The following is a 14,540-nucleotide window of genomic DNA, read 5'->3' as shown; positions in this document are numbered from 1 at the left end:
AGGACCCCTCTCCTAGTGAGTTCACCCGGAGCAGAGTACATGGCTAGCCGATGGTGCGACCAGATACCCCTAACCATTGGCACACATGTTTTTCTGTCCGACCTAATTATCTTGGAGTCACAAGGATTGGATGTGATATTAGGTATGGACTGGATGTCAAAGTATGGAGGAAGTATTGACTGTGCTAGTAAGTCGATTTATCTCACCACCTCGGAGGGAAAAGGATTAAGTATGTATCTAGGCATGTGCCTAGGAGGAGCCAAGTGAATTCCCTCACGGGAGTTGTCCAGGAGGAAGTGCATGTAGTGCAGGACTACCCGGATGTTTTTCCAGAGGAGTTACCCGGCATGCCACCGGATAGAGACATTGAGTTCTTGATAGAGCTATTGCCAGGTACAGGGCCAATATCCAAGAGACCCTATCGGATGCCCGCAAATGATCTGGAGGAAATTAAGAAACAGATCAAGGAGTTATTGGAGAAAGGTTACATTCGAAGAAGTTCATCACCTTGGGGAGCCCCAGTGCTTTTGGTTGAGAAGAAGGATAAATCCCTAAGGATGGTTGTTGATTATTGAGCTTTGAATAAAGTGACAATTAAGAACAAGTACCCACTGCCAATGATCAATGATCTGTTTGATCAGTTGCAAGGAGCTAAAGTGTTTTCAAAGATCGATCTACGATCGGGATACCATCAGTTGAAGATTCGAGAGAAGGATATACCAAAGAAAGTGTTCACCACGTGGTATGGATTATACGAATATACGGTCATGTCGTTTGGACTGACTAACGCCCCTGCCTATTTCATGAGCATGATGAACAAGGTGTTCATGGAATATTTGGACAAGTTTGTTATGGTGTTCATTGACGATATTATGGTATACTCGAAGAATGAAGAGGAGCACAAGGAGCATTTGCGGTTAGTTCTCGAGAAACTCAGGGAACACCAGTTGTATGCTAAGTTTAGCAAATGCGAATTTTGGTTGAAGGAAGTCGAATTCCTTGGACATGTTATATTAGGGGAAGGAATAGCAGTAGACCCCAACAAGGTTCAGTCAGTCACTGAATGGTTGGCACCCACTTCCGTTAGCGAGATCCGCAGTTTCCTTGGACTCGCAGGATACTACCAGAGATTCATTGAGAACTTTTCCAAGATTGCGAAGCCAATGACTGAACTATTGAAGAAGGACACTAAGTTTAAATGGACAGAAGATTGCGAGGCAAGTTTCTAGGAGTTAAAGAAACGTTTGACTACAGCCCCAGTGTTAACACTGCCAGATATACATAAGGAGTTCCAAGTGTATTGCGACGCCTCCCGCTTAGGACTTGGATGTGTGCTTATGCAGGAGGGAAGAGTTGTTTCGTATGCCTCACGACAACTAAAACCTCATGAGTTGAACTATGCCACGCATGATTTGGAGCTAGCAGCCGTAGTGCATGCGTTGAAGACTTGGAGACATTACCTTATTGGAAACCGTTGTGATGTGTACACGGATCATAAGAGTTTGAAGTACATTTTCACAGAGAAGGAGCTGAACCTTAGGTAGAGGAGATGGCTGGAGCTTATAAAGGATTACGACATGAAGCTACACTATCATCCAGGAAAGGCCAATGTCGTAGCAGACGCTTTGAGCCGGAAGAGTTATGTCAATATCTTTGAAAGTAAGGGATTGCCGAAGGAGTTAGCAAAGGATATCATGGAACTTCGATTGGAAATTGTTCCAAGAGGTTTCGTTGCAACAATGGAGGTTCAGTCTACATTCTTGGGCAAGATTTGAGAAGCTCAAAAGGATAACAAAGAGATTTCCGAGATAAAGGAGAAGATGAGCAAAGGAAAGGCCAAAGGTTTTCGTGATGATGAGCACGATACCTTATGGTTTGAGGACCGAGTTTATGTGCCCAATAACCCAGAGATCAGGAAGTTGATACTTCAGGAAGCTCATGACTCACCATACTTGATACGCCCCAGAAACACCAAGATGTATTTGGATTTGAAGGAAGTTTCTGGTGGACTGGTATGAAGAAGGATATTGCCGAGTATGTAGCCGTATGTGATGTATGTCAGAGAGTGAAGGCAGAGCATCAGAAGCCAGCAGGATTGTTACAGCCTATGCCGATACCCGAATGGAAGTGGGATAAACTTGGCATGGACTTTATCACCGAATTGCCCAGGACCAAATCAGGATATGATTCCATATGGGTAGTAGTTGATCGCTTGACCAAAGTGGCTCACTTTATCCCAGTGAAAACCACCTATACAAGTGCGAAGTTGGCCAAGATATATATGTCCAGGATCATATGTCTGCATGGAGTTCCGAGGACCATCGTATCAGATAGAGTTCACTTCAAAGTTTTGGCATCAGTTGCACCAGACTTTGGGTACGAGATTGGAGTTCAATACAGCATTCCACCCGCAGACGGATGGATAGACCGAGAGAGTCAACCAGATACTGGAAGATATGTTGAGAGCCTGTGTGCTAGATTATGGATCTAGTTGGGATGACAACTTGCCTTACGCAGAGTTCTCATACAACAATAGCTACCAAGCCAGTTTAAAGATGGCACCGTTTGAAGCCCTGTATGGACGCAGGTGCAGAACGCCGTTGATGTGGGATGAGGTAGGAGACCGACAGTTGTTTGGACCAGACTTGATCAAGGAGTCTGAGGAGAAGGTTAAACTGATTCGTGATAGACTGAAGATTGCTCAGTCCAGGCAGAAGAGTTACGCAGATTCAAAACGCAAGGAGGTAACCTATGAAATTGGAGAGAGAGCATATCTGTGAGTATCACCCTTGAGAGGAGTGAAATGTTTTGGAGTTAAGGAAAAGTTAGCCCCAAGATTTGTAGGACCATATCGTGTTATGGAACGGATGGGAGAAGTTGCCTACAAGTTGGAGCTACCTGAGGGATTGTCAGGAGTTCATGATGTGTTTCACGTTTCATAGTTGAAGAAGTGTCATGCTGAGATGGCCGATATACCGTTAAAAGATACAACACCCTTGGAGGCGATTCAGTTGGATAGTGATTTGCCTTATGAGGAGAAGCCAGTTAAGATTCTTGAGTTCGCCAGCCGAGTCACCCGCAGCAAGGTTATCAAGTTTTGCGAAGTTCAGTGGAGCCACCATACCGAGGATGAAGCCACCTGGGAATGAGAGGATGATCTCTGCAAAGACCACCCGCACCTATTTTCTAGCCAACCCGAATCTCGAGGGCGAGATTCATCTTAAGGGGGGTAGGTTTGTAACATCCCAAATTTTCAATTTGGAAATGTTGTAAATAGGTCATCCATGCATATCATATTTTATTGCATTTCCGTTCCACAATCCTCGAAATCCTAAGCAACTCAAGGACCCTCGGAGAGAGCTGGGGATTTCCCGGTTTTCATATTTGATTTTTATCAAATAATGAAACGAGGATTTTGATTTTAATTATTTTTCTCTCCGAAAAATATTTCACATTTAAAAATATATGAGAGGAGATAATATGACTTCTCCAAAATAATTGAAATATTGGAGGAAAAATATTAAAATCATTTATTTGATTTTATTCGATTTTATTTGGATATTATTTTCATTAGAAAAATTGCACGTTTTCAAAAATTCATTTTAGGGTCAAGAAAATGTTCATCTTGTTCTAAATATTTTATTTAGACGGTGAAAATTTATTTTGGCATTTTTATATTTTTATTTTATTTTGTAGGATTTTATTTGTGTCGGCGAAATTGTTTTAAAAAAACTCCCCGCGCCGACTAGGCCGAACCCAGCCGGGCCGCCGGCCCAAGTCGCCGCTGCCGTATCCCTGCGCGCGAGCGCCACCGCCGCCGAGCTCGAACCGGAGTCCGAGCCGGACTCCGCCTCCGCCGTGCCTTGCCCCCCCTCCAAGTCGCCCCCTCCTATTTATACGCGCCACCCCGGCCCCCCACCACCACACCGCCGCCGCCCGCGCCTGTCGCCGCCACCACCGCGCCTCGCTGCCGCCCGTGCCGCCGAGCCCCGCCGCCGAGGCCCACCGCCCCGCCGCCAAACCCCGCCTCGCCGGAGCCCCTCGCCGGAGGTACCGCGCCGGATCTCGAGCCGCCGGTTTTTTTAAAACCGTTCGGGTTTTTTAGAAACCCTAGTTCGTTTTTTTAGATCGGTTCGCCGGTTTTTCTCGGTTCTTCTTTTTAGCGGGCGTTCGTCCGTACGTTCGTTTTAACGAACGGTTTTTGCCCGTTAGTTACAGTTAACGAATGCTCGTTCGTTAGTCTGTTCGTTAGTTTTCTTTTTGATGGATTTATCCGTGATTATTTTCGATCTGATTCTTGATCCGATCTTAGTTTCTGTTTATCTTTTCGCTCGTTAGTCGGAATCAGGCGATTGAAGCGCCTATATCTTCATCTCGAGACCCTCTTTCTGTTTAACCAACTTGCACAAGTTTTTGCTACTGTAAAATTTCACCTAGGTCCAGATTAGTAAACGGATCTTGTTTCTTTCACTGTTTGAGTTTCGTTGCTCCGTTTGGTTTGATTCTTTTTGCTAACCGGAGTTCTTAAGTTGAACTTTCTGGTCAACCTCTCTTATTTGAGTTTTGCTTGTGCATCTTTGCTTGTTGCTTATGTATGTTATTGTTTGTTTGCGATAGAACACCCGGAGTGCGAAGTGTGTTACTACGAGTCTCTAAGTTTCGCGGATCATCAGCAATGCAAGTAACACATTGATCATACTCTTTTCATACCCAGTTTTTATGCATTAGTCCCAATCCTCAAACATTGCATGATTAGGATGTCATTAACTTGTGGGTTGGGAAGTAGTTATTGAGGTAGAACCTATTGCCCTGTTACTATCAAACCCTTGGGAGTTACTTCTGCGCGTTGCTTATTGCTATGCTATGCTCGTAGACGTGGTTTGGGTTTGAGTGAAATCCATGACAGATGTGAGATTTTTAGTTAATGGTTCAACTTAAGGTGGCAACTTGAATACACATCTGGGTGGATTGAGGCACCTGGGGAACCCTGTGTTGTTTTTTTTTCAGAAATCCCGGGGTACTCGTGTGTCTTCCTATGGACCGCCACCTAGGCTCAAAGGGAACTAAGATGATTCATGCTAGAAACTTCCGTGTGAATCCACAAGCTATTATGGGCTCTAGCATAGCTGAGTAAGTTACGTGAAGCTCTTGAAGAGGTAGATCAGCAGGTAGTGGGTTTTGTAGGTTTGGTATGGTCTACCCGGAGTAAAGAGTTAATGTTTCTGAAAGACTGTGTCTCGGTCATCCATTTCTCAAACACCATGCAGTGCGAGAAATCCAACGGAGGCGATCGAGTCTTGTGGGGAAAAGTGCGCAAACCTCTGCAGAGTGTACAATCTAATCATGGTTAGCCATGTCCCCGGTTATGGACAATCTTGAGTATCTAGTACTTGGGTTATCACATGTATCTCATCACTCTTAATTCAATTTGTTGGGTTGTTAAATACTTTAATTGGGATTGAGTTAGGGTTACCTTCTCAATGTTGTTCAACTACCATGATAGTTAAATTAAAACCTATTCCTTTGTTGTAGGGAAAAATTGGCTTTTCGCAAAAACTATAACCATAGAGCTTTCCACCAGCCAAATGTGCATGTAGTGATAGCATTATTCTGTTCTTGCTCTACTGTGTTACTTTGCCAGCATATTCCATGTGCTGACCCGTTCTCGGGCTGCAACGTATTATGTTGCAGACTTTTTAGACGAGGAGTAAGGTTCGTTAGGTCGTTGCCGTGCAGCTCAGGTATGCCGTTGGAGTTGATGGACTCACTTATCTTCCAAGCCTTCCACTGTTATCGCATTAGATGGCTTTAAGCCATGTTATTTTAATAAGTTCTCTTTGGAGACATTCGATGTAATAAGTGTGTGATTGCTACTCTGTTATAAATCCTTCGAGTACTGTGTGTGTCAGCATTACCGATCCAGGGATGACACTGAAGCACAGAGACTTGACCGTTTGAGGACGGGTCGCTACAAACATAGTACTGCGTTGTTTTTGGGGCTTGATGAAAAATCAAGTGCTGGTTTCTGTAGGTTGGCCTGCCCAGCAAATGGGTTGCTGGTCCACCACGGACTGGAACGCTAAAATACAAGTTATATGGTGCAGAGGCAAGTAAAGAAACGCCATCGAGAGCCATCCACTGAACAAAAAAATCACGTCTGATGTGCTTCTTCAGTCGCGCCATCGGCCCCCTCTTTAATCCAGTTCGCTCCATTCCCCAACCGGCAGCACGGGACGGAAGTTTATCTCCCCCTCGCGCCTGCTGGGGAATTGAAGAAGCACGACATTGAATCCAACACCGGTGATGGTTGCTTGTCCAAGTGATTTTTAGATAAGAAATTGCATGTTTCAGCGGCAGAGCATTTAAATCAACAGGCACTTTTCAAACATGGATAAAAGAATGTTGGAAATTTTATTCATGGTAAAAAATGGAACTAACAACAAGTTAACATCATGTTTATCAACATTCATGTATAGCACATCTTCATATGATGCAAAGTCAAAAATATATCCTATTTTCAAAATGGCAAGACAATGGTTTTTTTGAAACCCGGAATGGCAAGACAATGTTGAGTGTGCGAAAAACTGGGTGAACTAGGGACGAAATTTTGGCAAGTGTTAGATATTTTTCAACTGCACCAGTTGGAATCGAACCCGGGTAGTACAGCTTTTGGGTGAGAGGGCTGCAGCCACCGAGCTAGTGCGGTATGTTCGAAAGAGTGAAGGCGTCTTCCCCGGCTCTGGTTCTTTCCCGTCCATGTGCGCTCGCCGTGGCGCCGCCGTATGTCGTTGTCAACATGCTCAACAAATGAGAGGAATCCGGAGAGGACTGTACACCGAGAGATTGACAGTGGGGACCCACCAGGTCCAAGCCATACGGAAGCAAGTGCCCCATTGGAAAAAAAATCTTCCTCCTAATTGTATACTAACGTTGGGGCCCACGGGTTTGTCAACCTTAGTCAATAAACGAAATAAATTTCCAAGATGACTGTCATCGGGGAGCTTTTTTTCAGGGGTATCAGGGATCTTTTTTTTCTATTGTTGCGAGAAAGGGGTATCGGGGATCTAGCTAGTATCTTTTTTCCGGAGGGCGAACAAGTATCAGCTAGGCCTAGGTTTCGTTTTTTAACATGCGTAGCCCACGACATACGGAGACATTGGTTTCAACTTATTTTTTGAGGTCCATACCGGCCTATGGGCCTCCCAGCGTAGGTTTTACTTTTTCTTAAAGATCCGCATCCCAATGTATTTTTTTTAATAAAATGCAGGTCTTTGTTCTATTTACCTATATATAGGAATAATAATGCCGTGTCCAATTTATGTTTTCCCTTCTAACCACATTATATATATTTATATTATTACTATTATTGTATATTTTATAGAGACTTATATATACATTAGAAAAACATCCCACGTGTTATTAACTTATAAAAGTAAATGTTTAACAAAAGTTGGCAAGGAAAATCCTGGTTGTTTATGACTCACAGGCAAGGAAAATCCTCGTGATTACATACAAAAGCTTGTGAAGATTTTAAGGACCAATGTAATAATAACGCGCTCATTTTTGTTTTGAGCAATAACGAGCTAATTTGTTAACTTTATATATAAAAAACATGTCATTCCGGTTTATTTTTTGATATTAATTGCTCCTTCTAACCTAACATTATATATAGAACGAGCCCAGCTAATTCATGTATTTCAAGAAAGTGCAAATAGGCTGGGATTTCTAAGAAAATATTAAATGGGCCGCATTGATGCAAATGGATGTAAATTCTAGAAAACATGGGTTAAATATATGCCACATTTTTGCACGCTGACATGTGGGCCAATAGGTCGAAGCCTACGCAAGGCATTGTCAACTTGGTCAACAAATGATTATGACATCCACGGCCATTGGACTTATATCCAACGGCCGGCATGCACCTTCAATCTCTTGTCTTCTTCCTCCACCGTCGCCGGGACCGCCTGGTCTGGCCTCCGGCGGCTAGCGGCTCTGCTTAGCACGCATCGCTGCGGAGCGCTACCCCACCGCTGGCTAGGATATCCCTCCACCCCTCCACACCTCCTATTATTCTCCACCGACTGCAGCCCCACGCCGCACCAGAACCAGTAACCCTTGTACTCCTCTCATTCTGCGACTCCACTGCCGCGTCTTCCCATCTCCGGTCATTCCCGTCTGAGGTCTCGCCATCGTCCACTGCCTCGCTGCGCTCGGTGCAGCATGGTCAACAAACGAGAGTCATCGGAAGAGGACTGTACGTGGAGAGCCTGACGGTCGGGACCCACGAGGTCCATAGTCGCATGCAAGGAAAGTTCCTCCTTATTAATCTAGAAAAAATGTTTCCTCCCCTGACAGCTGGGACCCACCAGCTGTATCTTCGCATGGAAGGAAGTTGAAAGGATCGAGAAGAGGTGTCTAGAGGGAGGGTGAATAGACCCTTAGCAAAGAAAGTTGCAGTTTTTAAATTCTTTAAGTTGAAGTGGAGTTTTAGCACAAGTTCAAACATTCACAATACATGTCAAGCAAGCATGACAAGAGTATATGAGCAGCGGAAAGTAAATCATGCAAGTTGCAAGAATGTAGAGGGATGGGATTGGAGTGTGCAAACACAATTGGAGACATGGAGATTTTTGGCGTGGTTCCGATAGGTGGTGCTATGGTACATCCACGTTGATGGCGACTTCAACCCACGAAGGGTAATGGTTGCGCGAGTCCACGGAGAGCTCCACCCATGAAGGGTCCACGAAGAAGCAACCTTGTATATCCCACCTTGGCCATCGCCCACGAAGGACTTGCCTCACTAGGGTAGATCTTCACGAAGTAGGCGATCTCCTTGCCCGTACAAACTCCTTAGTTCAAATCCACAATCTTGACGGAGGCTCCCAAGTGACACCTAACCAATCTAGGAGACACCACTCTCCAAAAGGTAATAGATGGTGTGTTGATAATGAACTCCTTGTTCTTGTGCTTCAAATGATAGTCTCCCCAACACTTAGCTCTCTCTCATAGGATTGGATTTGGTACAAAGATGATTTGAGTGGAAAGCAACTTGGGAAAGGCTAGAGATCAAGATTTATGTGGTTGGAATGGAATATTTTGACCTCAACACAAGTGTAGGTGGTTCTCTCTCAGAAAATGTATGTTGGAAGTGTAGGCATATTCTGATGGCTCTCTTTTTGAATGAAGAGTGGGTGGAGGGGTATATATAGCCTCCACACAAACTCTAACTGTTACACACAAATCATTAAACTCTGTGGGACCGAATCATACAACTCAGTCAGACCGATTTAGTTCAAAATGTGACCGTTCGGGTTTTTGGTGGGACCGACATGATCAACTCAATGGGACCGATTCCATTAGGGTTAGGGTAAAGCCTCATCTCGGTTGGATCGATTACACAAACTCGGTGGGACCGATTTTCGTAATAAGCTAAACAGAGAGTTGGCCAAGCAAACTCGGTGGGACCGATTTCATATTTCGATGGGACCAAAATTAATGCAATAGGCAACAGAGAGTTTGCAAGCCATCTTGGTGAGACTGAGATCCCATCGGTGAGACCGAATTGATTAGGGTTTCTGGCAGTGGCTATGTCAAGTGAACTCGGTGGCGCTGGATAGGAAATTTCGGTGGGGCTGAGTTTGAATTTTGGTTTGGGACATATGTGGATTTGAGAAAGTGGTTGAGGGCTTTGGAGCATATCACTAAGCACTTTGATCAAGCACGCCATTAAGCAACACCTCATCCCCTCTTAATAGTATTGGCTTTCCTATGGACTCAATGTGATCTTGGATCACTAAAAATGAAAAATGTAGAGTCCTGAGTCTTTGAGCTTGAGCCAGTCCTTTGTCCTTATCATCTCGAAAGGGTTCCACATCCTCTAGTCCATGCCACTCCATTGTTGAACTTATCTGAATCATTCTAGATGAAAGCATTAGTCCAACAAGAGATATGTTGACATTAATTACCAAAATCACTCAGGGAGCACTTGTGCTTTCAATCTCCCCCTTTTTGGCAATTGATGACAACATACATCAAAGATTTAGATAAAGATATAGAGAATAACGAGTAAAGCTTTGGAAAGACATGTAACATGCATAGGATCCCCCTATATGTATGCAATCATGTAAATATGGACTATAAGAGCATGTGAATGCATAGCATGACAGAGTAAGCAATGTGTTACATGTATCTTGGCTATATGCATCCGAGCAAAATATGTAAATATAGGAAATGTACCTACATTCTCGTAAGTCTTTCTTGCAAACAATATGTACATCAGCAAGAAATCCTCATGCACATGAGTGTGATGCATATACTTACCTTGTGGTCTTGAGTTGGCTTAGGAGGGAATGAACCTGAGTAAATAGGGTTAGATAACACAGATACATTTACAAGCCAGAGCAACCACAAGAGTACCAAGACTGGGATGACATGTAGTGAGTGAGTACTGAGTACTCTATTAGATATAGACATGTCCCCAAAAGGTAAAGATATGCAGTGAATTCACAGATTTCCTTCCCTAGCAGTATTTCTTCCCCTGAATCTTGTATTGGATAATGGAAGAACATAGGGAAACAAAATCAGAGAAAAACAGATCATAACCATAAACATAACATAGACATGTCTTTCCCCTCTTGAAGACATGCGACTTCTCTCCTCTTGAACACCAAGCATCTGGGGCCTTTGATGTGATTACCTCTCTCTCCCTCTTTCTCTTTCTCCTCCTTTTTATTTTTCTCCCCCTTTGAAGAGAATAAGCTTTGATGTGATCTCTCTCCCCCTTTGACATCAATTTCCAAGATGGGATCTTCTGGAGTGTGAGTCAAATAGGTTTGGTCCTTGAGTCATAGAGCAAAGAAGCATATAGATCGTGATGCTGGTAGAGGACAAGAATCATCGAGTGGAGATGGAATAAAACTATAGGAACAAATGGCAAATTGTCTTCTCTGCAATGAAATCGGTGATACCGAGTTGTAGTCTTCGGTGGCACCAAATTGGTTCGGTGTGACCGAAAGCAACAGATCGGTATGACCGAGTTCAACGCAGATAGAACACTTGTCACCTCAGCTCACTACGCAAAAAAATCTCACAAAGATTTGCAAGGAATTAACTAAAGTATTTGCAATGAATTGGATGCAGGGAAGTGCAGAACTAAATCAGAGAAAAGAAAATCTAGATGAAGTATGCAAAAACTCAAGGAAACACTAGAGATCTTCATCTAGAATTGGGCGGTGACAAAGCCACCTATGTTAGAGTAGATTGACTGAGCAGTCAAGTGAGAACACTTGATCATAAGTCATACTCATCGTTTAAGCTTAAAATGGGGTTAAGCATTTGATGTATTCACATCTTGTTGAGTTGCTTTGACCTAAGACTTGAGGTAAAGCTTCTCTAAGATGGAATGACATACCTTGGGTGGTGGTGTTGATCTTGATCATGTAGTTGAACTTGCGTGGGTAACTCAAGGTTGATGTAGTGCAAGAATGGTTGGGAGCACCACTTGGAGTTGAGTTCATCTACCTACATGGGTTAGTTTTCCAAGGAAGAGCACTTGTGTATCCAAAATGACAATCATGAAAATTGATGCCAAATGAAATTTGATACATAGAATTTGTCAAAGGATATGTTGAAATGTTTCAGCTTACTTGTTTTCAACCACCATTGAGTAGAGACTTGGTGATGTAGAGATTGCTCAAGATGTGAGTGAGTTGCAATCTCATAGATTTGGATTCATCCAAGTACCTACAAGGGTTAGATAGAATGCAAGGGTGCAAACATATCCAAGACATATGATCATCATCAGAGAGATATCAAGGATTAGTCATATATTCATGCCTTGCATGTATCCAAATGGAGTCCCTACTCCAAGTTTGAATCATCAATGATGTTCAATTCACCTCTCAAATGGCAAAAGACTTTCTCATCAAGCAGTTTGGTGAATATATCCGCCAATTGCTTATCGGTACAAACATGTTTAAGATCAATGTCCCCTTTAGCAACATGATCTCAAATGAAATGATGATGAACTTCAATATGCTTAGTTCGAGAATGCTACACGGGATTGTGAGTGATCTTAATAGCACTCTCATTGTCACAAAGCAATGGAACATGTTTCACATTGATCCCATAATCTTTAAGAGTTTGGGTCATCCAAAGTAATTGAGCACAACATGAACCGGCGGCAATGTATTCCGCTTCGGCAGTGGATAAGGATACCGAATTTTGTTTCTTGGAGGACCAAGATACAAGAGATCTACCAAGAAATTGACAAGTACCCTAAGTGGACTTTCTATCAACCTTGTCTCCGACATAGTCCGAATCGGAATAGCCAACAAGATCAAAAGAGGACCTCTTAGGATACCAAATGCCAAAATTTGGTGTATGTATTAAGTATCTCGCTATCCTTTTCACAGCCTTAAGATGACATTCTTTGGGGGCCGCTTGATATCGTGCACACATGCACACACTTAGCATGATATCGGGATGAGAGGCAAATAGATATAACAATGAACCGATCATAGAGCGGTAAACTTTTTGATCAACCGGTTCACCGTCCTTAGTCAAGTCAAGATGTCCACTAGTAGGCATGGGAGTTTTCATACCTTTGCTTTGTTGCATGTTGAACTTCTTGAATAAGTCCTTGGTGTACTTTGTTTGAGAGACAAAGGTGCCTTCCTTAGTTTGCTTGATTTGCAAACCAAGAAAGAACTTGAGTTCACTCATCATAGACATCTCAAACTTCTCCGACATTAGCTTACCAAACTTTTCACTAAAAAGAGGGTAAGTCGAACCAAATATGATATCATCAACATAAATTTGGCACACAAACAATTCACACGTTAACCCTTTTAGTAAAAAGAGTAGAATCTATTTTTCCAATCTCAAAGCCTTTATCAATAAGGAACTTGGTCAAGCATTTGTACCACGCTCTAGGAGCTTCTTTAAGACCATAAAGAGCTTTGTGAAGTTTGTAAACATGATCGGGTTTCTTAGGATCGATAAAGCCGGGAGGTTGTTTAACATAAACTTCTTCCTCAATTTCACCATTTAGAAAATCACTTTTAGTGTCCATTTGGTATAAAGTGATATCATGGTGATTAGCATAAGCAAGCAAGATGCGGATGGACTCAAGTCTAGCAACGGGGCATATGTCTCATCATAGTCCATACCTTCGACTTGAGTGTAGCCTTGGAAGACTAGACGAGCTTTGTTGCGGACGACTTGACCATCTTCGTCTTGCTTCTTGCGAAACACCCATTTGGTACCAATGATGTTGTGGTTGATTTTGGGCTTCTCGACCAATGTCCACACTTGATTTCTCTCAAAGTTATGTAGCTCTTCATGCATGGCGTTTATCCAATCGGGATCTTCCAATGCTTCTTCAACCTTCATAGGTTCAATACTAGAGATGAATGAATAATGTTTGCAAAAATTAGCCAAGCGATATTTAGAGCGAGTGATTCTCCCGGTTTGGATATCATTGAAGATTTTCTCGATGGGATGGTCTCTAGCGACTCTTGCTCAAACTCGTGAGAGATTTTGTTTTGCTTGGGGTGGAACATCTTGTTCATCATCTTGTCCTTCTTCTTGGCCTTCTTAATTATTGGTGTTGTTGTTCCCTTGACGTGGTGGAGAAGGAGGTTGATGAGGTTCATCTTGGTGTACTTCCTCGTTTTCTTCATCTTGGTGTGTCCCACTCGTGGATGCTTCCATGTCGACTCTTGGTTCACCTTGTTGAGGTAGAAGCTTCCACTTGGACGGACGAGGTACTCTCCTTCACCTCTGTTGGACGGATCTTGCCAATAGACAGGTCTTGGATTGCTTCCGAAGGATCTTTATCTCCTACATCAATTAGAAATTTCTCTACTTGTGAGCCGTTAGATTCATCAAACTTCAAATCTACCGTCTCTTCAACCTTTCGGGTGAAATTGTTGTAGACACGGTAAGTGTGAGAGTTTGAGCCATAACCAAGTAGGAATCCTTCGTGAGATTTAGGAGCAAATTTAGAACAACGATGCTTGTCAAGAATGTAACACTTTGAGCTAAATACTCGAAAGAATCCAACTTGGGGTTTGTTACCTGTGAGAAGCTCGTATGCCGTCTTGCCGAGTAGCTTGTGAAGATACAAGCGATTTGTTGCATGACAAGCTGTCTCAACGGCTTCCGCCCAAAAGTGCTTTGGAGTCTTGTACTCATCAAGCATCATCCTCGCCATCTCAATAAGAGTCCGGTTCTTCCTCTCAACAACTCCATTTTGCTGAGGCGTGTACGTAGCCGAGAACTCATGTGAGATCCCTTCTTCGTCAAGAAAGGTATCCACATTTGTGTTCTTGAATTCCGTTCCATTGTCGCTGCGAACCTTCTTGATCTTCACTTAAAATTGATTTTGGGCCTTCCTAGCAAATTTCTTGAAGATATTTTGGACCTGTGATTTATCATCAAGAAAGAACACCCACGTAAATCTTGAAAAATCATCAACTATAACTAGACCGAATGAGTTACCACCGAGACTCTTATAGGCATTGGGACCAAAAAGATCC

This window comes from Triticum urartu, chromosome 3A (assembly GCF_056163025.1).
Source record: "Triticum urartu cultivar PI428250 chromosome 3A, HENAU_Tu73, whole genome shotgun sequence".
NCBI lineage: Eukaryota > Viridiplantae > Streptophyta > Magnoliopsida > Poales > Poaceae > Triticum > Triticum urartu.
This window is presented reverse-complemented; position numbering follows the sequence as displayed.